Source organism: Kogia breviceps, chromosome 7, assembly GCF_026419965.1.
Source record: "Kogia breviceps isolate mKogBre1 chromosome 7, mKogBre1 haplotype 1, whole genome shotgun sequence".
Lineage (NCBI taxonomy): Eukaryota > Metazoa > Chordata > Mammalia > Artiodactyla > Physeteridae > Kogia > Kogia breviceps.
This window is the reverse complement of record NC_081316.1, coordinates 108,876,085-108,900,572: the sequence shown is the minus strand read 5'-3', so window position 1 is coordinate 108,900,572 and position 24,488 is coordinate 108,876,085. Positions and strand designations below refer to the sequence as shown.

Genomic DNA, 24,488 nt, shown 5'->3' with positions numbered 1-24,488 from the left:
TTTGCCTTTCCTTCCTTGAGACCATCAAGGCCGTGGCAAGGCCCCAATGCCCCCTCCCTGCATCTGGTCCACCCTTGCCATTCTGGTTCCCACTGAGGGGAAGCCCCTCCTGCCTCCGGGGGCCCTTCCTGGGCTCTCTTTCTCCCTACCCCCTACCCCCTGTGTGCTAGAGCTGGCCCAGACCACCCACAGACTGGGCTGTGACACCTCTTCCCAACTCTGGATTCAGTGACATCATGTTGGTAGCTTCCATGGACCACAGCAAGAGTATTCATCACACCATGAGAATCAGCAAACGCTGCACATCAGGCTTCCCCCACAAGACCCCTTGTCCAGCACCGACCAGCTCAGCACGGGACTTAAGCTCTGCCAGGGTGACCAATCGTCCCAGTTTGCCTGGGACCATCCTGGGTTTCAGTCTCGAGTCTCAGGCATCCGGGTCAATTGGTCACCCGCCCCTCTTCACAGTAAACTGTGCTCAGGTCTCCCTCAGGTTGGAGGGGCTTCCGGGGAACCTCCGCCCCTGCCCAGGGCTTCTCCTGGTCTCTCCCCCCATCTCCTGCCAGGATACTGAGACCACCTATTACAAGTCCTCCCCTGTCCTGTCCGACACTCCTCCACTATTGCAATCACCTCCTTCCCGTGCCCCGCCCAGCCTTCTCCCTGCAAGGTCCCCAAGGACCCCTGAGTTGCCAAATCCCTAAGCATGCTTTGCCCTTGCCTTACTTACTGTGCCTTTCTGTAGCATTCCACACTGTGGACCGTTCCCCCACTTCTACCTGGCTTTCTGTGATACCTTTCTCTCCGGGCTGTCCTACCTCTGGCCCCCTCTTTTGCTTCCTTCCGTGGAATCAGGCCTTCAATGTGGGCAGGCTCTGGCACCCCGTCATCAGCCTTCCTCCCTTCTCACATCGAACATTCCTTCAAGGGGAGCTCGTCCAAACCCGTGCGCCCCCTATTTGCCCCAGTTCCAAAATCTGCATCCCCAGCCCCTGCCCCTCTCCTGGGCTCTGGGTGTGTGTATTCAGCTGCTGGCTGCACGTCTCCATGTGGATGTCCCTCAGTCACTTCAAATCAGCTAGTCTAAAACAGAACCGAATCCATCACCTTCTACTGCAGTCTAGTCCTCCCCTGTACACCCTGTCTAGTGAATGACTCCCAGCCGCCCCAAATGAACACACTGAGATTACAAATGCTGGCGAGGATGTGGAGAAAAGGGAACCTTGTGCACTGCTGGTGGAATTGTAAATTGGTGCAGCCACTATAGAAAACAGTATGGAGGTTCCTCAGAAAATTAAATATAGAACTACCATATGATCCAGCAATTTCACTTCTGGGAATACATCCAAAGGAAATGGGAACACTATGTCAAAGAGATATCTGCACCCCCATGTCCGTAACAGCATTATTTACAATAACCAAGACATGGAAACAACCTAAGTGTCCATCGATGGATAAATGGATAAAGAAGATGTGGCACATACGATGTATAGCTGAATCACTTTGCTGTACACCTGAAACTAACACAACATTGTAGATCAACTATAGTTCAATTAAAAAAAAAGATGCAGCATATATAAATAATGGAATATTATTCAGCCATTAAAAGAAAAATAAAAAACTGGGGAATCCTGCCATTTGTAACAACATCGATGGACCCTGAGGGCATTTTACGAAGTGAAATAAGTCAAACAGAGAAAAGCAAAAACTGTACGATCTCACTTACATGAGGAATCTAAAAAACAAACAAACAAATCAAAATTACAGAAAAGGAGATCAGACGTGTGGTTACCAGAGGTGGGGAAGAAGGAGGGGGTATTGGAAGAAAATGGTCAAAAGGTACAAACTTCCAGTTATAAGATAAATAAGTACTGGGAATGTAACATACAGCATGCTGACTATAGCTAACACTGCTGTATGATATATAGGTAAGTTGTCAAGAGACTAAATCCTAAGAGTTCTGGATTTAAGGAAAGACAATTTTTTTTTCTTTTTTTACTTTCGCTTTTTATTGTATCTATATGAGATTATGGATGCTAACTAAACTTACTGCAGTAATCATCTCATACTATAGGTAAGCTAAACCATTATGCTGTACCCCTTAAACTAATACAGTGATGTGTGTCAATTATATCTCAATAAAACTGGAAAAAACAGAAAAACAAAACAACTCCGTCCCATTAGAGTAACTCCTATTAAGAATTCTGTTAGCCAATAAGCCTTACAGTTACATTTAGAGGGCATGAAATACCAGAAGGCTTTTTCTAAATTAAATCATGTTTAGTTAGCTTCAACTTGTATCTCGTCTGTGTTTTGGAAAACATGCTATCAACGAATTAATGCTAGTGAGTCAATGGTATATCAACTTACGGTCTTCAAGATTCGTGCCACAGCTGAGTCTTCTGGTCAGCAGAATCAGCATGTTGCAGCTAGAAGGGATTCCTTTCTCATTTTAGGGAATGTCAGTGTGAGGTCTTTACATGATAAAGATATTTTTATTGATTGGGGAACTGTGATATTGTGGTTTATAATAAGAAATATATATGTCTCCATTTCTGGCACAGAGCTCCTAAAACCCCTGAAATTTCCTAAGTGATGAGAGTGAAAAAGTATCTTTTGTTACGTTAATGCGGTGATGTTTTTGGACCCCACCTGAGGATGGGGGTTGGTTGCCAGGAGATCTGACCAGTAATTAGAGGGTTCCGGCAGAGGAGAGGGACTGGAGGCTGAATCAATTGCCAATGGCCAAGGATTTAATCAATCATGACGAGGTAATGGAACCTCCATAAAAAGCCAAAAGGACAGGATTCGGAGAGCTGCCAGGTTGGTGAACACGTGGAGACTTGGGGAGAGTGGCACCTCTGGAGACGGCATGGAAGCCGTCTTCCATCTGGCTGTTCCTGAGTTACATTCTTTAACGGGTCATCTGGTAAGAAAAATGTTTCCTCAGTTCTGTGAGCTGCTCTAGCAAATTAATCAACCCTGAGGAGGAGGTGGTGGGGAAACTCTGATTTATATAGCCTGTCAGTCATCCTGCGTTAGAGGGGGTCGTGGGAACCTCCATCCTTAGCCAGTGGGTCAGAAGCACAGGTAGCAGCCTGGGCTTGACGCTGGCATCTGAAGTGGAAGATGGTCTTGTGGGACTGAGCCCTTCACCTGGGGAATCTGATTCTGTCTCCCGGTAGATGGTGTCAGGATTGAGCTGAATTCTTGAACACCCTTTTGGTGTCTGAGAATTGCTTGGTGCTGTGAGGGAAAACCCCTCCTGCACACATTGGAAATTACTCTCAGAACATCAAAAGAGGAACTGTAACAGGTAATAATTTGACTTTTTTTTTTTAAAGGGCCACTTTTCTTTTTTATTTTATTTATTTATTTTTGGCTGCATTGGGTCTTCGTTGCTGCACGCGGGCTTTCTCTAGTTGAGGCGAGCGGGGGCTACTCTTCGTTGCAGTGCACGGGCTTCTCGTTGCGGCGGCTTCTCTTGTTGCGGAGCATGGGCTCTAGGCACGCGGGCTTCAGTAGTTGTTGCACGTGGGCTCAGTAGTTGTGGCCCGCAGGCCCTAGAGCACAGGCTCAGTAGTTGTGGTGCACGGGCTTAGTTGCTCAGCGGCATGTGAGATCTTCCCGGACCAGGGCTCGAACCCGTGTCCCCTGCATTGGCAGGCGGATTCTTAACCGCTGCGCCACCAGGGAATCCCATAATTTGCCTTTTGATGAGACTTTATTTTCATGAGACTTTATCCATGCACTTTAACAAAATAAATTTTTGTAAACTTTTGGTTAAAAAGAAAAATCTAAGAGTCATCTAAACACCTGCCTTCACTCACCGTCCCTCCGCCTCATCTAGTCAACCCCTAGATGTCCTGCAGATTCTGCCTGCTCCACATCTCTCGAGCCCGTGCCTGCCTCTGCGCCCGAATTCCCCCGCCTTAGCCAGCCCCCAGCCCTTCTCTCAGGATCACTGCCCCGCTCAGGAGCTGCTCTCTGTGCCTCTAGTCTGGATCAAGTTCCACCCATCCTCCACACTGCAGCTAGAGTGATTATTTCTAATAACAAACCTGATCAAGCTATTCCTGTTTAAAATTTCTCAGTGGCTCTCTGTTGCTTTTAGGATAAACTTTAAACTTTTCAATGTACACACATAAGACCCTACATAATCTGGTTCAGCAAGGACACCCCAAGGTCACGGACCCGTCCCTTGGTGTAACATCCCTGGGACAGTCACAGCTACGAGGCAGCAAGATGCTGAAGGAGGTGACACTCCTGAATCAGACACCTGAGGTTCACGTCTCTGGTCCCTCCACCAGGACAGGTGGGACACAGGCTCCGCCACCTCAGCCATTAAAGGAGATGCCAAAAAAAAATCCAGGGCTTCCCTGGTGGTACAGTGGTTGAGAGTCCGCCTGCCGATGCAGGGCACACGGGTTCGTGCCCCGGTCCGGGAAGATCCCACGTGCCGCGGAGCGGCCGGGCCCGTGAGCCATGGCCGCTGAGCCTGCGCGTCCGGAGCCTGTGCTCCGGAACGGGAGAGGCCACAGCAGTGAGAGGCCCGCATAGCGGAAAAAAATAAAAATAAAAATAAAATAAATAAAGGAGATGCCAATGGTACCTGCACGTGGGGTTGTTATAAGGACTAAACTAGGTAATCCAAGGAAAGCCCTTAGACACTGCCCGACTCTCAGTGAGTCTCAATACAGTACCGTCGTTGTAACTGCTATCAGTACCTGGCCTGCCTCTCGGCCACCTCTCCCTCCAGGAGCCCAGCCATCACTCGCTCCTTGCTCTGTCTGGGATGCCCTCTGCCAGGCTAACTCCTCCTTGTCCTTTGAAATGCAGCTCAAGCTGTTTTGCAGGCACTGCTCCTCCTCCAGGAAGCCTTTCCTGCTGCCCACATCTGATTTCAGTGTCCTCTCAATGTCCCCATGGTCCCCTGCCTTGAGCATCACGCTGCACTGTATCAGCTGTTCACCTGTCCATCTCTGCTACAGAATGCTGAACTCAGGAATGTGTCCTCTGTGTGCTGATCACAGGGCCTGGCCTAGAGCTAGTGCCTCGTTGAATGAATGAATGAATGAATGAATGAATGAAGCAGCAAAACCAGGGCTCATCCCCTAGGTCTCCAGGCCACTTCCCTTTCCACTCCTTTCCAGAGAACATCTCAAAGCATTTAAATCCCCAAAAGAAACGCGCCAAGCAGACCCTGTCCTGGGTCTCCAGTCGAGGGACGAGTCTTGGGAATCCACTTGGGAGGGACTAAGAGCCACAGGGAGGCCAAGGTTGGTGCCAGAAAACAGAAGATGCTTATTATGAAGCCAGTGAAATGAAACTCAGGTTGGGGTGCAGGGAAGCAGACCACATTAGAGAAAGAAAAACGAGGGCAAAGCAAGCAAACGATTTCAGCAGTCAACGGAGACTCAGAGGGGAAGGACAGAATAAATCAAACCTCTGACAGGCAATCAATGGATATTCAATTAACAGTTATAATATTACTAATTTACACAAAACGTTTAAGCAACACCCATTCCCCCCACCGCCAAGACCTTGGATTCGGTGCCTCCCAGCTGTTTGGACTTTCCCTGCCAACACTGCAGGACCCCCAGGCCCCGGGGCCCACACCTGTGGCAGACGCCATGGCAGTGGGTCAGCCAGATCAAAAGATGCTGGGGTGAAGGGTGGGCCTCCGCGAACACTCAGAGTTTGGCCTCAGGGCTGGGGAAAGGATGCTGGGGAAAGCGGCAGGGCCAGGCCACTTCTGGAACTGGGGAGGAGCAACTGAAGATTCAAAGAGGCCAAAATCCGAATCAGGCAACCACCTCTGCACCTACAGCCCAGGAGGCCGAGCAGCCACAGGCCCCAGCTTGGCCTTCGGGTGTCTGTCTCCCCGCACTCCATGGTGCTCGGAAGGTAAAATACCGGCCGGGTGCATTGAAGTCTTTCTTCCTGCTCAGAGCATCCGGAGATGGGGCAGGAGGAGGGTCTCCATTTGGGGGTAAAAGAGAGGAAGGGGGATGGTAGCCACTCCACAGGGACACCCCGAGATCATTGACCCAACCCTTGGCATGGCAGCCTTGGGCCAGGACCTTGAGGCAGCAGGATGCTAGAGGAGCCAGGCAGAGCTCCGGTCTAACCGTGACCTTGGGAAGGCCCCTCACTGCTCTGAACCTCAGTTTCCTGCTCCAGTAAAATAGGATAATACTGGTGCCCACCTCAAGGCTGGCTGAGAACTGGAGAACATGTGTGCGGAGTGCTGAGTCTACGGTGCTGGCGACCCTTGGTCTCTAAGCACTGATTTGGGCGGCGCTGCAGAGCTGGTGTCCATGGTGGGGGTGGGGAGGGCAAAGGGAGGGGGGAGGGGAGGGGAGGCAATGCCGCTCCTCGTCCATCACTGCTGATGGATGAAATCTGAAAGATGTTGCAGGTACTACCTAGACACGCAAATCCCAGACCCCCTCACATTTTCTAAGCCCTGCAAAAGCCCAGCTTTAAGCAAAGCCATTTCTTGAGGAAAGCATGAGCGCTGTCTCCAAATATTCTGAAACGCTGTCATATCCCTTCGGCTTACACAGCCCTGTTTTCCCTCTTGATCCTATGAAGTCAGCCCAGTGGGTCTCATCACCCCCATTTTATAGATGAGGAAACTAAGTCACAAAAAGGCTAAATGACTTGCTCAAAGTCACACAGTAGCAGGTCTTATCTTTCTTAAATTATATTTTTTCCAGCCTGTGGTGCTCCTGAGACACAGCAGGACAGATGAATTACAGGGACAGAGGTGCTGTCTATCGTAGGGGAGAAGGGTGGCTCTGAGTCCCCTCCACTCCCCAGGGCCTGCTGTCTCTCTTCCTAATTCCCAGGCATCATGGAGCCTATGATATGTCCCTCCATTTTTCTTAGAACCTTCCTAGGTCTCTGCCCTGCCTGGCAGAGCCCATCCTGCTCTATAACTCAGGTGTCAGAAACGGAGGCACGCGTTGGATAGCAGGCATGGGACCTTGCAGGAAGTGGCTTTCCAAATTACAGATTTTAAGCACAGAAAACTGAAATAGACATTTGAGAGCTATTCCCCCAGCCAACAGCTACCTCTAGCTAGCCTGGAGATGCTGCCACCACTGGCAAATGTGCTTTCAACAAATTTTAACGTGCAGATTAATGACTTCTCGAACTGGACCAGGAAAACGACCAGGAGTGGAGAGCTGCCCCCCCAAAATAAGCCCTCCCATCCCCCAGCCCAGTAAGGAACCTGCAATGACTTAGCCCCCCTGTCACTCGTCTCCATGAAATATCCTTCCTGGCATCCTCTCCCCATAGGCCATTGACCAATTCATTTGCTCACCATTATTTTTAAAACTCAAATTTTATTAGCAGCGGGGCATGAGTAATAAATAATAATACGCTGTTTGCACTTGAGTTAGCCCTGCCCGTCCTGAGACCACAGGGCTATTTGTCAAAGCCAGACTTCCTCCCCACCCGCACTTTGTGGTCGGGACACAGGCCTTCCAAGGTCACAGACTCTCAAGGGCCCAGCAAGGACAGGGGTGTACTCTGAGGACTCACACTTTGGGGTTCCCTGACTCTTAAGCAGGGCATTGAGCTGCCTGGAAAGAAGAGCAGCTACAGTGGGGCTGTAATGCTAGAAAAAGAACTGGATCCTAGCTCTGCTGCTTACCAGCTGTGTGACCTGGGGCATGTCGACTTAACCACTCTGAACTTCCGTTTCCTCATCTGTAAAATGGGCCAATAACACCCACCTCTCAGGGCTGCTGGGGGGATTAAGTGAGAAACTGGATGTGAAAGCGCCTAAAAGCAATTTGCACACAGTGGGGACAGTAGCTCAGGGGGGGAGACTTCTCTCCACCAGGAGTCTAGGCCACCTGAAACCACCTTCATCCGGTTCCATGGAAGGATAAAGGATGGGCAGCACCTTTCCTGATTGCCCCCAACTCCCCACAGGGGGCTGACGCATTTGAACTTCCAGGCACATTTGTGGGACACTCTGATGCAGCATCTGTGTGCAGATGTCAGGATCTCAGCACTGAGCAAACCAGATGTGGCCACTGGTGCCCACGCTGGGCTCTAGACTCCTGCCTCTACAGCTATTTGGGGGTTCAGACTAAGCTGGAGGGAGTCATGGCTAAGGGCATTCCTTCCAGGGCAGGTGCACACAGCAGCTGGGCTCCCAAACTGAAGTGCTGGAACCTCACCCCTCACTTTGGTGCTCAATGGCCTCACTTCTTTCAATAAACATTCAGCAAGATCCTCTGTGTTAGAGGCTGTGGCACAAAAGTGGATGTGATGGCCCAATCCAATCCCCAGCTTCTCAGAGCTTGGTGCCCAGCGGGGGAGACTGAACAATGAACAGGCCGTTACAGTGCGGTCTGGGGAGTGCTCCGAAGGGAAGGAGAGCAGGAGCGGGCAGAGCTTCAAGAGGGGCCCCCTGAGGCTGCAGGAAGCAGCAGGAAAGGGCTTCCTGGAAGAGGAATGGAGAAGCAAAAGTAGGAGAGGAGGTGGAGAAAGGGGTTCCAAGCAGGTGAACAGCATGTGCAAAGGTCCTGAGGCAGAGAGTCAACTCTACACTGGGGAACTAGAGCCAGCACTGCAGACTGGTACTTACTACATGGATGGAATCCCTAAGGGAGGTCCAGAGGAAGGGTCCTCATGGTCCCTGCCTTCAGCCAGCCTCCAGGAAAATAGGCGTGACAGGACCAACGTACTAGAGATAGACTTAAGATAAAAACAATCATAAACAACCGGAACTTGCTAGTGTGTTTACTCTATTCACAGTGTTTATGTACCTCCTTGCTGAGGGTTGGGATGTAACCATCAAGACCTGAAGGGGTGGGCTTCCCTGGTGGTGCAGTGGTTAAGAATCCACCTACCAATGCAGGGGACACGGGTTCGAGCCCTGGTCCAGGAAGATCCTATATACCATGGAGAAACTAAGCCCATGCACCACAACCACTGAGCCTGCACTCTAGAGCACACAAGCCACAACTACTGAGCCCACGTGTCACAACTACTGAAGCCCGTGCTCGTAGAGCCCGTGCTCCACAGCAAGAGAAGCCACCACAATGAGAAGCCCACACACCACAACAAAGAGTAGCCCCTGTTCGCCACAACTAGAGAAAGCCCGCACGCAGCCATGAAGACCAAAAAAAAAGTATGTGAATTATATCCCAATGATGGTGTTAAAAAAAAAAAAAAAAAAAAAAAAAAAAGAGCTGAAGGGGTTTATCAGGGCAGGCCTCCCAGAAGAGGTGAGCAGCTCTGCTGGCACAGAAGTTGTCTGCCCTCCAGCACCCTGAATGACGCTACCGGGCCCTCGTTTTCCCATGTGATTGGAAACCTTGGACAACAATAAGGCTTTGTCTGCTTTGCCAGTTGCATTTAAACGCAAACACAATGGCATCTCTCTCACTAGACAAGGGCACAGGGCAGGGCTGCTTAGTCTGAGTTCCACTGACTTGCTTAGCCAAAGAATAAAGGCAACGAAAGTGCCTGACTTCCCATCTTCCTCCCAGCCCCCAGCCCACCCCGGGAAGAGGCAAGTGTGCCCCCGGCTCCTCCTGGCAGCAAGGCCTCTGTGAAGGTGCAAATCCCCTGGCACAGCCTCTGGGGGTCGGTAAAGGAATTCACATTATGCAGAACAGCTCCCTCTTGCCCTGGCTGCTGCGAGGAGAAATACTGCTATTGTCCCTCTTACCTGGCAGGGATCTGCCCTGGAAGGTTTAAATTGAGCAAAGGCATCATTTGCTCTGGACCCCCCACATAGTCCCCTCCCCTCCCCACCCCGCCTGCACGATCTAGAGGCTCTCCAGACAAATGCGTTCCTCTGGTTCCTGCTTCCCACTTACTTCCATTCTGGAGGCATCTCCAGATCGGGACCAACTCGCGAACAGTGCTGTTCTGCATCTTCCACCACAAGTTGTGGGCCAGTGGGGCCCTGGTACCTTCAAGTTAAAAGACAACACAGACCCAGGAACCACCCCCCCCCTGCCCCCCAGTTAGCCGAGGAAGGGGTCAGGGCAACATCTATGTCCTTCATGCTCTACCAAGAGGGCCGCCCTGGAGTCAGATCTGGCCTGTGCCCACCTCTGCCCCAGGCTGGCTGACTTTGGACGACTTATATAACCTCTCTGAGTCTCAGTTTCCCCACTTGTAAAATGGGGGCTGTGGAAGGATTAAATGAGAAAATGCATGTGAAGTGATTAGCACACTGCCTGAAATATTCCACAGAAACCCGCTGCAATTTCTACTAACGTCGTTCCAGGTCTCCTCGTGGACATTCCGTCAAGTGTCTGGCCGTTAAAACCTGGCCATTCTAAGTATTACAAGCATTTTTTTAAGAAAACGTTTTTTTTAAATTGAAGTATAATGTACATACAGAAAAGCGCACATAAGTGTAGAGCTCAGTGAATTTCCCACAGAAACAGCTGTCAGATAAACTAAGAGCATTATGAGCATTCTAGAACCCTCTCCATCCCCCTTGTCCTCTTCCAAAGGTAACTGCTATCCTGACTTCTATTACCATAGATTGCTCTGCCTGTTCTTGAATCTTATGTAAAGTCGTACAATACGTACTGAAAGCACCTGACTTAAGAAGCCCTTCCATAGATGTTATCCTATTTGCTCTTCCCCAAGCCCTAGATTATGTGTTTTATTATCCCCATTTTATTGCTGAGCCAACAGAGGCTTCAGACATAGTAACAGACTTGTCCAAGGCTGCAGAGTAAATAAAGAGGTGGGGACTCTAACCCCAGGCTGGCCAAGGCCCTCTGCTGTCATCTTTCTACCACACCAGGCTACTTCCCATACATCACACCAGCCAACCCTCCACCCCAAGCTCCAGGGAGGTCCCCTCCTCCAGGAAGCTTCCTGGGATTGCTCAGAGGAGAGCCATCAGCCTGTCCCACTCTGCCCATTTCAGCCTGGACACTGGGTCTTAACACACGGCTAACTGGGCATGTCCCTGTCCCTGACGGGTGTGTGTTTACTGCCTCCTGTGGGTTTGCAAGACATCTCTGCCCGCCTCTTCTCTACATGGCTCTTGGGATCACAATCCTGGAGGGCAGGGCCTGCTACCAGGCTCATTTTCTGCCCTGCCCAGGACCGACGGGTCTGGCTAGCAGCTGGGGAGCATGGGGGCACCAGTGAATAGGGAGCAGTGGAGCAGGGCACTTGCTCCGCTGGTTTGATAAGAGACTCCTGGAGAGCCAATCTAGTGAGAGGCATGAGACAAGGAAGAACCAGGGGCCAGGGCACCCCATTTCGAATCCTGATGCTGCAAGCGATGTGACCTCGGGCAAGTTACTGCCTCTCTCTGAGTCTTGTTTTCCTCACTTGTGAAATGAGCTGATTAGACTAAATCCAACTTGACAAATTTATTGCACCCTGTGCCCCTGGCCCACATCCCAGGCCCCATCCCAGGGAGCCAACGCTCGGACCCAGACCCTTGTCAATCCAGCACCGCAGGCACCACCACCGATCAGCAGAAGTGGGCCAAGGAGGAAACCCAGCAGACACCGCTGACCACAGCCAGCACCAGGCAGCAGGCGTCGCTGGGACCCTGCATCCACGTGCAGCACCTGACTGTGCCCCAAGATCCAGGGGCTGAAAGGTCAGACGGGGCCTCGGCTCGCGCTCCAAATCCTGGGGCCCTGCATCCCCACAAAAGGCAGCCTTTCCCTAGGTCCTCTCCCCCACAGTCCTACGCGCACCCTGCCCGCGGCCCTTCCACGTTAACTCTACCGGGAAGAAGTGAATTCTGGAGGCACGCCGTCCCTGGCTCACACTGCGCGTGTATGGGAGCACCCCTAGCGTTCAGGCCTCTGCTCCCAGAGCCTCCTCCTGACTCACAGGAACAGCAGTGTCCCCACCCTGATCTAAAAGTCAGAGCTCATGCCACCGCACATGCCACCCCCGCTCCCACTAGACACCCCCGTCCAGTCCCCCTCGGCCCCTGATGCCAGGCTCGGCTGGGTTTGAGGAGGGGTTGAAGTGCTTGGGGCCACGGTCCAGGAGGACCAGGGCTGCCCTTTGCACTGGTTCGGCTCCATCACGGGTTGTGTTAATCCCACTATCCACCAGGCAATTGTGCTTTTGAGATCTACACAACTGACTCTTTGGTCCCACACGTTTGTGAGCTGAAGCAGCCCATCCAAGCTTTCCAGAGCCGAGGCTCACTGCTAGCCCTGGGCTCTACCATCCAGGGCCTCTGCACACAATGGGGCTCCCCAAAGAGGCCATTCATTCAACAAATAGGTATTGAGCACCTATTGTATGCTGGTACCATCCTAGCTGTTGGGGATGCAATGCTGAGAAACACACAGGCCCTGTGCCAGTGGAGCTCATGTCCTGGGGAGACAGACAATGACCTCTGCTGACCTCCTTGAAGCATCTGACTGTGGCCTGGCTGGCTTCATGGTCACCTGCCCTTGACCCTCCCCCGGGTGAGTCGTTTAAGTTCCTCCCTTCCTCAGCTGACTTCCCACTACTCGCCTCATGCAATTGTCTTATCTGCTTCCGATCTGCACCCTACCTGGCAGATCTCATGTTCCGGCCTATTTACTCTGGACTCTGGCAAGAGTCTTGCTTTTCAAAGGAGAATGGTACAGTGCTACTTTCCATACTCACCCAAACTGGGTGAGCTTTCTCCACCTAGTTGCCTACCCTTAGATTTGGGTCATCTGAACTTTTCGGCCCTCTGGTGGGGGGTCTGCAGCATCACCTGGCCTCACAGGAGCTCAAAGGAGCAGGTGGTCACCTTGGCCCTCAGTCCCCTGCCCCTAGGATCTGAGGCCCAATCCGTCATCTGACAGATTCAGAAGATACTTCTGCACACATTTAGTAAAGTCCCAGCCCTAGGGGGAGCCCACCCTGTGCCACTTTGTGTCCGTGCCTGCCACCTAAGAGGCACTCGGGCAATGTGTGCTATAAATGGACATGACCGAGGATCGGGCACCGACGCGCCCCTGAGGCCAGTCCCAGCCTCGCACATTTCCCAGAGCCCGCATGCCCACCAGCTCGAGGCCATCATCTTCCTGCTAGGGGACTCCATTTGGGAAAGAGTCTTGAACAGAAACCCAGGTAGAAGAGGGCTTTGCTTCTTGCTCACGAGGTATCTTCACATCCCCAGGACTGGAAGGAGAAGAAGGGTAGAAGTGCCTCATGGGGCTCCAAGGAAGGGTGTAGAACAAGGACCCGAGGAAGGAGATTTGGCTCGTATGAGGCAAAACCTCCTGATGTTTTTGGAAGAGACTCACTAGCATTTCCTGAATACCTTCTACATGCCAGGCAATGTGCTGGGCGCTCCCATGTGCTCCCTCGTTAACAGCTTCCCCGGGGAGGGATGGCCTGCCTCGCGAGTGGTCAAAAGCACGGCCCAGACTGCTGAGTTTATACCCAGGCTCCACCGCTTACTGGTGTGTCACCTTGGGCAAGCTATGCAACTCTCTGAGCCTCAGTTTACTCATCTGTAAAATGAGATGATAGTCCCTATTTCATAGGGTTGTTGGAAGATCAACTTAATACATCTCAAGCAACTAGAACACAGTAAGTGCTCAATAACGTTAGCTTTCAGAGGATGAGGAGGGACTTCCCTGGTGGCGCAGTGGTTAAGAATCCGCCTGCCAATGCAGGGGACACGGGTTTGAGCTCTGTTCCAGGAAGATCCCACATACCACAGAGCAACTGAGCCCATGCGCCACAACTACTTGAGCCTGCACTGTAGAGCCCGCGAGCCACAACTACCGAGCCCGCGAGCCACAACTACCGAGCCCGCGAGCCACAACTACCGAGCCCGCGTGCCACAGCTACTGAAGCCTGCGCACCTAGAGCCCATGCTCCGCAACAAGAGAAACCACGGCAATGAGAAGCCCGCACACCGCAACGAAGAGTAGCCCCCGCTCACTACAACTAGAGAGAGCCCGCGCGCAGCAACGAAGACCCAACGCAGCCAAAAATTAATTAATTAATTTTTTAAAAAAGCAAAGTATTATTAACAATGTTTTAAAAAAGAAGATGGGGAGAAGGAGGACGAGTGGAAGGAGAAGGAGGAGGGGGAGGAGGAGGAGGAAGAGGCAGCTGTGGCTAGATAACTAGCCAGTGGAGATTCTGTCTGTGGACACGAGGAAGGCATAGGTAGGATGCTGACTGAATGATCTCAAGTTCCTTCCAGGAATAAGATTCTGTGATTCATTTAATCTCCCTGGGTTTCAGTTTTCCCAGCAATAAAACAGGCATTATCATTCTTGGACAAATGTTGCTTTATTCTGTGCAACGTTCTCAACCTGGGAAAGAGGAGGCGTGCCCTAGGACCACTGCTTCCACCATCTGCACAGGCAGCCTTCAGAAGGCCGCAGGTGTGCGGACAGAGCCCCGGGCAGGGAGCAGGAGTCCTGGATCCTGATCCAACCTCTCAACCCCTAACTCTTGTTTTTGGCTAGTTACTGAAATTCTGAGAGTCTGGAATGATAATTCCTACCTGCCCCATCCACCTCTCAGGTTTGTGGCCCTGTGAGATCCCTGGGGGAGAAGAAATCACCAAGACCTCACAAGTCTCTGCATATGTGATACCCACCAGGAAGTGGCACTGGCAGCCTCAGCTCAAGGGCCAGTTGTGCTGGTGGAGGTTTGAGGTGGGGTGTGGACCCGGTGACAAGCTCCACCCGCGACCTCCCCCCAGGGAGTGACTCCATGGGGGCCTTCTGCCCCACCAAACCTACTCTAGCTCTCTCTACTCCCGAAAAAGTCTTTGCTGCCTCTAGAAAGAGAGATGCCCAAGCTCCCCCGTCACCACCCTTGCTGGGGACGGGCTTCTGCTGTGATCTTATGAACCACACTAGTCCAGGGAGATGCTGTAAAGGTCGATAATAACCACACGGTAACAGCAGGGTGCCTTCGGATTTTTTCCAGGCCCACGATGCTTCTGAGAGTCCAAGACCCCAGGGAGATTCCCCCCCCGCCCGATACTCTGGGCAGCCGTGCAGAGCAGCTTGGACCGGGGCCCTGGGGGAATAGTGGGCACACTGACCCTGGCAGGGTGAGGCCGAGGACCTCGTGGGGCCCCGTGTCACCTGAGCTCCATCATGCTCAAAACTTCTCGGCGCACGAGAGTCTTGTGAAGGCTTCACATGGCTGTCTCCTCTGGCCTCCACCCCAGGCCCTCGTCTGGATGGCCTCCATGTGGGAAAAGACTGGCACGAGATCAGGTACCACTGCAGAAGCTCTGTTGGGGGTGATCTTTCATCGCTCCACCAGTGTTGCCAGCGCCCTCTTACTCAGGGGTCAAAGGAATCAGGCCAAGGGAAGACAAGCAGCGGAGCATCAAGACTCCACTGCTCCCTTCCATGCCTGGCCTCCTTGCCTACAGGATGGGGAATAGGGGAAGTAGTGAGGGAGCCAGAGGGGAGTTCAGGAAATTAGGGGAGAATCAGGACATATTTCACATGCATGTGCATGTGTGCACACACGTGTATGCATCCACACACGCACACAGGAATCTTACCACCAGAGTGTGAAATCAGACCGCCTGGGTATAAATTCCAACTCTGCTTCTTACTAACTATGAGACTTTCACCTGCTCTGAATCTCAGCCTCCCCATCTGTAAAATGGGTGTAATAAAGTTAAAGTTACTGAGAGGATGAACTAAGATCATATATGGAAAGCACTGTGCATCATACTTGGTATATAATAAGCAGTCGATAATTATTAGCTGTTACTATTGTCATTGGTGGTGGTGTTGTGAACTAATTTGTCCATTTAACAAGTATATCCTGAGTACCTACTATGTGTCAGCCAAGTGCGAGAGACAAAAACCCAAGGCTGTATCCCTGCCCCCAAGGAGTGCACAGTCTGGTGCCTTAAAGAATCAAGATCATTCTCCTTGTTAGTTCCAATCGGATGTTGTTTGGATGCTGGGATAGGACCAAGTGACTTGTAGAAGTCTCTCTTTTCCAGCCTCTCACTCCTGTGTGGAGGGCCACGAGGCCCAGTGAAAAGGATGCCCCAGCTCTGCCCCTTCCCACCTTAGAACCCGGACAGAGGACTTAAGCTCCCTGAACCTCAGGGGCCTCCTCTGTCTGGGGCTTGGACTGAACTCACTCTAGACTTCTCTGATGATTTCAAAAACTGCCCCTGCTGGCTCCCAATAAGGCCTTCCCACCCTCTCACCGACCTTGCTAGGGATGGTATTCTGTAACATCTTAGGAACTGAACAGGGCTGGGAGAGACTCTGTAAAGATGAAAACGTAATCGTACTTCTAACAATAGCAACTGCAACCATTTAACAAGCACTTAGAGCACCTGCGGAGACTTACAGAGGTGGGTGGTATGTCGCTCCTCAGCCCCTGGCCACCACCACAGGATGGGACTGGGTGAGCTGGGATTGGATTCCCGTGCCATCTGACCCAGGAGTGGCCTCCACCGCCCCACACAGCCTCTGGAGGAAGAACAGGCCCTGCTCGGGCCACCCGACAGGCAGAGAGAAGCAGAGAGCTGTCCCCAAAAGGTGACAGCGGCACTTCATTCCTAAACCCAGCCTCCCCACTCAGGCGCCCCGCCAGGCTGGACAGCAGAAACTGCCTCAGCTGCCCCGGCGCCTGAGTATGTGTCCAGCCTCCTCGGCTTCTTAAACTTTTCCTTCTTATTAAGTGTGCTTTGTAGCCAGCCTCTCACACACCTTAACCTCCTCTGGGCTATTGACTTCTCATCTTATTAAATCCTGAGCTTTAACTCTGGCCCTTAAACTCCAATTCTAGACATGTGTTTTCTCCACAGCCACTCTCCCTGTCCTGGGGGGTCATACCCCTCCCTGCTCCCTCCTCCGGGGAGCCTCTACTCCACGTGATTATCTCACTGAATCGGGAACCCGTGATATCGAGTTTATCGTAGGCCCCAGATTGTAGATAGAGGAACCTGAGGCAGCGAAAAGTAGCCTGGATTTCCTGTTTCCAAGCCAGTTCTCCCCCACGGGTCCACAGCATACCCCCTCCCCACCCAAAATGCCCCCCGAGACTGTGCACACCCAGCTCCCCTTTCAGCCTCTCCATGGCCAAAATACCCCCCCAGCACCCCGAAAAGAGATAACCACTGCCACCTGGTTTTCTCTGCTTCCTTTGAGCAAACTGCTCCCTGAGAAAAGCAGAAGGAATGAGGAGGCAAGAGGGGGACTTCAGGTGACTGGCAGGGCTAAGCCCCAGGTGAGGGGCGGGGCTAACCCCCAGGTGAGGAGCGGGGCTAACCCCCAGGTGGGGGGTGGAGCCAACCCCCAGGTGAGGGGCGGGGCTAACCCCCAGGTGGGGGGCGGGGCTAACCCCCAGGTGAGGAGCAGGCCAGTCTCAAACCCAGGACTGAGTAACAAAGGGAGGCCTACAGGCCTCTGGACCCTCACTCTTTCCCCACCACATAGGCCCCAGCATCCTGGGGAACAGGCGGGTCCAGCACTGAGTGGGGGGCCATGGAGGGGAGAAGAGAGTCACAGAGATCAACACCCAGTGTGACGGAGGAGCCCGGGGAACCCTCACTCCCAGCAGCTTCAGGCCTTCCTCTCCCCTCCTCACCCACCGTGTTCTACAAACGTATCTCTGTAACAAACACTTACTAAACACGATTTGAGGCCACTTAAATAAGACAGATATTTATTTAGCAGCTGCTCTGTGCAAGGCATGGTCCCCTGGAGGTGACAGGCACGGTAAGTGCTGGGCACAAGGGTCCCAGCGCCAGGAGGAGAGGACAGAGGGGGCTCCCGGGAGGCTGGGGAGTGAGATTCAGGCATCAGAACCTCCTGGGACCGGCCCCCTGGGCAGCCCAGGCCCCTAGGCACGCGCCCTCGCACAGACTGGTAGGCTGCTGTCCAGGACCGCACGGCCACCCAGGACGACGCCCCATCGTCCCGCTCACAGCACGTCTGGGAACACACTTCCCAGCCTCCCTCAACCCACTCCTCCCCCCCGCACCGCCCCCGCCTCCCCCCCGCCCCCCGCACCCCCGCCCGCCACCACCGTGTTCCCGAAAGCGGCGTTACCATCCTCCAGACCGAGGCTGGAAATCTCTCGAAGTTCCCTCCGACACTTCCTGCTCCCTCATCTGCGAGCCCAATCTGTCAGCACATTCTGCTGCTTCGTGGAAGTGTCGCGCGAGTGCACCCCCGTGCCGTCACCACCCTCCAGGCCCGCACCCCCCTTCGGGCACTGCTCTCCTCTGCCCGAGGATCCCGAACCCCTTTTCCTTGGCTCTCAAGTTCCTGCAGCCTCGAGTTAGTTCTGCCCCAGCCCTGCCCCCCTCCCTCCCCGCAGACAGGACCCTGCCTCACCCCCCAATCCCTGGGGCACCCCCGTCCCCACTTGACCTGTGCAGCCCCTCCTCGCCGGGAAGTCCTTCCTCCTGTCCCTGAGCTCCAGCCCTGTCTGAACACCTGCTCAGCCCTGCGCGTCCACGCCCGCGCCACACGTGCCAACCGTGCCCTCCTGTGCTCTCCACTGCTCAGAACCCTGCTGCAGGAGGCCCGGCCGCCCCCAGGTGCTGCTAACCACGCCCCCATCCCTGCTGGGCTGCATGGAGACGACAGAGGTGCTCAGCTGTTTAAAGAAAGCCTGGGACCTGGGACATATCTTTCTATAAAGAGCCTCTCCTTCCCTTTTTCAGGCCCAAGTCTAGGGGAAGGAAGTGGGGTTCTGGAGCCCTCCCTGGTCTGGGACATGGCAGGGAGTGGGCTACACCTACACCACAGGGCACCCTGTGAACCCCCTTCCTCACCTGTAAAAATGGAGATGATCATGTCTAACTTACAGGGTCTCGGGGGTGACTGAGTGAAATGAGCAGACTTTGCAGGCAGTATAACATTACATTGATTCTCTCCTTCCTTCCCATCATTTACCTCGGCTGGTACTGTGGTTTAAAATGTTTTTTCGTATTGGAGTTGCTGCCTGTAAGGCATACCCTATTTTATGTAACCAAATATTTTGATCAAGTACCAACTATTTCTTACTTCCTACTATGAGCAGGGGCCGATTTATGGGATGCTGAAGGACAGGGCTTGCTCCCTTGGAGCCAAGGATGTGAAAAAGCACCAAGCAAAGGCCTTGATCCTCAGGGGACCTGCCCTCTAGGTGGGGAAACAAACAGGGACAGGTAATTCTCCAGAGCAGATAGGAGCTGGGAGCTAAACCACAGAGGCAGTGTGGGAGGAGCCACCCAGGGATGCTCCCCGGACACCTCCTGGGCTGACAAACCACATTCCCATTCTGCTCCCATTCATGTCCATAACAACCCTTTCAGGCATATGAGATTATCCCCATTTTACAGGTGAGGCAAGAGGGAGGTTAAGCCATTTGTTCAAAGTCACTCAGGGAGTGACCCCAGGCCTACCCAGCACTTAGCAGCTGAAGCTGCCTCCACTTCCTGCTGGGACGGAAGGCCAGCATGGGGGCGGGTGGGGTCCTTCCCAGCCTGCACCCTGTGTGGCTCCAGCTGCACCTTGAAGGCTGGGAAAGGGCAGAAAAGAGGAGGAAGGGAAAAGACAAGGCATAGAGTGCCTGGGGTGAGGGGGGCAGAAGGTCACGTCCAGAGGCATAAAGTCAGGGCCAGCATGTGGACGCCATAAACTCCAGGCCACAGTCAGGGAACTCTCTCCAGAAACCCGGGGCCACCAACGCTCTGGAGACCTGGTCACATGTTACAAACACCATCCTTTGCAGGAAGTCAGGTGTGGCAGCCGGGTGCCTGCAGGCTGCCCAGGGAGAAGGCTGTGTTACCATAACCCAGGGGTGAGCCACTGGAGCCCCAAGTGGGACAGTGGCCGGGGAAAAAGGTCAGGCTGGGCACCAGTGGGATGGGGGAGCTGAGGGTTCCAAGGTGACTAGGCCACGTGCCTGGGAGAACCTGGAACTCTCCGCAGGAGGGAGTCAAGAGGAAGCGATGGGCTGGGGTGAGGGGGGCAGGACATCCAGGGCACCGGAGCAGCTAGTCTACGGGCAGGGAGAATGCAGAACCAAGGACCAGCCAGCCCCCAGAGCGGGGAGAGGTGCTGAGCTGACACCGGACAACGTGAGGGCTCATGCACGGATGTGGAGAGGAAGGGCTGAACAGCTGAGACTTTAAAAAGCAACAAGTAGTAGCACAAGAGGCCTGGGCTGGGAGCCCAGAGGCCTCAGGTGTGGCTGCAGAGCCTTAGACAAGTCACTTAACCTCTGTGAGCGTCAGTTTCTGGGGGATCAATAACAGCTCCCCGCAGGGCAGTGGTACAGACAAAATGCTTGTCTGGTTCAGATCAAGTGAAGTAATTTTTCTAAAAAGCATTTGGAAAACTGCAGAGCTCAATCCCCACATAAGGGATCCGTACTATGCAGAAGCAACAAGAGATGTTTTCTTCCCACACATATTCCCTGCCACTACCCACTCGCACCAGCCACATGGCCAACGGCTTGCTACTTGCTGTTCCTCCTGTTTCCCGCACAGTTTCTCCCCGTCACCCAGGACAGGTCATCCTGCCCTTCTTCCTTCCTTCCTTCCTTCCTTCCTTCCTTCCTTCCTTCCTTCCTTCCTTCCTTCCTTCCTTCCTTCCTTCCTTCCATCTCGGTCGGGCTGAGACCCACAACGGGGGCAGCTGAGGCCCACTGTCCAGGAGGCCTTGCACCCCAGCAGCTGGGAGCTTCTCCCTGGAGTCTCCACTTCTCTCTCACCATGCAAAGTTCCCTTTCCATCCTCAGGAAACACCACACTGGACAGCCAGACCAAGCAGCAGACCCAGTCTCTAGGAAGAACTCTGAGTGCTGGGGAAAATGCTAGCCAACGATCAAGATGCCTAGGGAGGTGGGGTGACAGGGAAAACACAGAAAACCAGAACCTCCTTTCAACCCCCCTCCACTAACAAACCCAGACGCTGTAATGTGTGCATATGAGATTAACTCTCCAAAGGGTCGTGACCTTGAGGAACACATCCAGCCAGTGAGGAACATAATAAACCTGATTAATGATGAGGCATGAGCTGCAGCTTCAGCAAATACGAGCCTGATGATGCCCAGCAGAGTTCCTGGGGCTTCCTTTCCGGGTGGGACCGGAGCACAGCTGACCTCTCCCTGGCCCTCACCCCATCCCATGAGCACAGACACTCAGGGAGCAAACAGGACCAGATTTCTCTCTCAGGTGCCCACTGCCAGCCCAGGCATCCTCTATCCCAAGGGATACCACTCCTGCCACTGGCAGATGCTCCTGGAAGCATCCCTGTCACCCAGGGAGCTTAGGTGAAGGTAGTTCTCTTCGTTCCTGGCAGGGCTCCGGGCTCTCGGCCATTCCTGGGACCTCTCGGTCTGGTCTTGACTGGCACCCACTGCCTGACACAGGGGCCCAGCCAAGCCCAGAGGGTCCCTCCTCTTTCCAGACAACCCAGGCCCTTGGGAGACATGCCCAGGAGAGCCACTGGAGGGAGGCAGGGAGGTGGCACCTTGTGGCATCACCAGACAACAGCACCAGGAGGAAGATGGCAGCATAGAGTAGAGATGCCAAGAGCTGTGCAGCCAGAGGTCCGGCGGGAGGGAAGCTCGGCCGCATTGCCCCACCACTGCCAGGTCGGCGGCCCAGAGGGCCCAGGTCCTCCCCTGCCGCGACCTCCCCGGCCCAAAGGCCAACTCTCCCGGGGCTCCAGCTCCTCCCCTCTCACTTTCCTCAGCTCAAGGGAGCCAGAGACAGAGACACAGGTGCTCTCGCAGCCCCGAAACCCCTGTCCCAGCTGTCGCAAGCTGGCCACCAACCCTGGCCAGGTCTGAGCCTCAAACCGCTCTGCCAGTCCTCACTGGGGAGATCTCAGGCAGCTCCCCTCCCCCTCTCCTCGCCAGCCCCCTCCTGCATCATACGCCCAAATGCAGGTCTCTAGAGTTTCTCCCTCACTTCCCACTCGGGTGAACTAGGGTGGTATAGGTAGGAGCCTCATTAGTCCAGGGAAAGAGGGTTATTTCTCATAGGATGCTATTACCCCGAAGCGAGACGGCGTGTAGGGCGGGGAGGTGGTGACAGGAGTCCAGGGAAGGGGCTGGGGGCAGTCGAGGCAGATGGCAGTGAGGAAAGGGGGAGGGGGCTTTGTGGGCTCCTGGCTGGGATGGGGCACTGGAGCCGGGGACCGAGGCGACCGAAGAAGCGGAGGGTGACGATGTGTGGGGAGAAGCGCCGGGGTGGGGAAGGGGCCGTCATCCCTGCAGGGGGCAGAGGCAGAGCTGGGAGTTGTACAGGGGCAGGGGGAGGACCAGAGCGGGAGGAAGGCGAGCCCGGAGAAGGGATGCGGAGGGAGGGAGATGGGGATGGAGACTGGAGGAACTACGGGAGCAGAGCGATGGGGGTTCGGAGCCCAATCGTGAGACGCAGGGACCGGAGTGCAGGGGACAGGCTGGCTGAAGGCGGGAGAGGGAGGGAAGGGCTCAGGGAAGGGGGTGGGGGCGGGGGCAGGGCAAGGGTGCGGGGCCGCGGCCCCGGAGGGCAGGAGAGGCAGAGACGTCAGAAGTAGGGGATCCGGGCGCGCGCGGAGCTCCGCGCGGATGGGACGCGGGGGGCGCAGGGGCAGCGCAGGTGCGGGCCTGGGGCGCCGCGGCGGGCCCTGCCCTTACCTGGGCGGCTCCGCACTCCGGGGGCTGAGCTGGGGCTGGGCGCTGCTCCTCTGACCGCCGGGCTGTTGTTTCCTTTTTTTTTCTTCTTCCGCAGCAGCCGCGGCGGCTCCAGCGCGATCCGCTGGCAGCTGAAGGCAGAGTCTGTGTCCGGCTGCGAGCGAGCGTGGAGCCGGCAGCGCGGGAGGAGCGCGGCTGAGGCGCGGGGCGCCGCCCAGCGGGCAGCGCGGGAACTGCGACGGCCCGCGCACGCCAGCCGCGGGGGCGCCCCTTCGGGGCCCGCGCTCCGGGCTGCCGGCCCGCCCGCCGCCTCTTCCGGCGCGCCCGGGGCCCGGGCGCTGGAGGAGCGCAGCAGTGGCGGGGCCGAGCTGCCGGGGTCAAACTTGCCGCCGCCCCAGAGTGGGGACCGAGGCCGAGCGGGAGGCGCGGGGCCGGGGACGCGGCTCCGGGCAGGGGCGCGAGGGGCGCGCGCGACAGAACGGCCGCGGGACGAGGTGAGGGCGCTGCGGTTGATCGACCTCTGGGGGACCCGGGCGCAGCCCGCATCCTGCACCGCCCTACGCAAAGGGGCGCCCACCCCGGCACCGAGGAGTTCGAGCCCGGCCTGCTTCGGCGGGCAAAGGACGCCTCCTGGTGGGACTTTCGGGAACAGCTCGAGGGACGAGCGAGCCGGTTACTGGAGACTGTGGCTTCAGTGGTGGCGAGGATGGAGACCGCGAGGTCTCAGGGAGAGAAGAGACTAAATTGTTCCAGGAGGCTGGAGAGAGACAGCTTGTATTTAGTAGTTCCAGGGCACTATTTTATGAATACAAACATCTTTGGAGGATCCGTCATCCTCATGTCACGGTTGAGAACCCCGAGTCTCGGAGAGACCAAGGGACCAGCCCAGGAGCCCAGGGCTCCACGTGAACAACGCAACGAGTAACAGCACCAGGAGGACAACCAAGCTTTCTGACACGCGGTCGTGGCTCATTTTACTATATCACAGCTGTCCTCAGGAGGAGCTGGGGAATCGGGGATCTTGAGGAGGGCGGTCCAAGGATACGTGACCTCCTCAGACGTGAGTTCCTCCTTTCCCACCCGCACGGTCTCTGTCTGGGGCAAACAACGAACTGATCACAGAGCCCCCCCATCGTCAACGTCTTGGGCCGCCTTACGCAACTCTCTGCCTACCCACAACGTAGTCCAGTTCTCAGTGAAGTGTTTGTTCCCAGACGTCCTTGGTTTGGTCTTGGGCGTGAAAGGCTGACATCTGGACTAGAGAATATTCGATGACGCTGCGTTCCCCAGGGAGAGCTAGGCACCCTGCTCTTCCCACTTCTCTGCTACCCAGGCTGCAGGGAGGAACGTGAGTCACAAGAGTGCAGGCTTTCCATGCCCACCTCCACGCAATGGGCTTGGTGAAAGCTCACTAGGGAAAACACCACGTACCCCTACTGGGTGCTAGGACTACAGCACTCACACAAGTGTGGTTTCCAGTAACCTTCACATCGACTTTGCAAGGGAGGTGTGAAGGTGACACTAACCTCATCTCACAGAGAAGGGAGCCCGCTAAAGTGTAAGATTCCCCCTTAAGGCAGCCACACCCTGGGGCGAATAAGCTACACAGAACTATCTAATTCCAGCTCTGTTTCCTCACACGGGGCCTCATTTGCAAAGAGGACAAACGGGCAGCATGGGCCAAGCAGACTGGAGGAGTGGGGGGGCATCCCTGGGCCCCCCGGGCAAGCTACCTCACATCTCTCCCCTTCAGTGTTCACATCCCTAAATGTGAGGGAAGCAGACTGAGTAACCTCTGAAGTTACGTCAAGCTCTGAAATGCCAAGCCTGCGTCTTGGGCCCTTTTTCCCAGAAAGATGCAAGATCAGCGAGACCATAGAGGCTTACGTGTTTGGACATGG

The 24,488-nt window shown here is 54.6% G+C and overlaps 1 protein-coding gene across 8 annotated transcripts in view; it reads right to left on the bottom strand.

Annotated features, from left to right (window-relative positions):
* Window positions 1–22,763, bottom strand: part of GRIK4 (glutamate ionotropic receptor kainate type subunit 4) — a 421,209-nt gene extending 398,446 nt beyond the window's left edge. For 5 of the 8 annotated variants that reach the window (XM_067039156.1, XM_067039155.1, XM_067039153.1 and 2 more), the window contains exon 1: window positions 22,591–22,752. The gene's annotated coding sequence lies outside the window, so the exon portion shown is untranslated. Of the gene's footprint in view, window positions 1–22,590 lie in introns of all 8 variants that reach the window. The other 3 variants (XR_010841462.1, XM_067039151.1, XM_059069793.2) reach the window with 1 other exon arrangement.
* Between the last annotated feature and the right edge of the window lie 1,725 nt (window positions 22,764–24,488).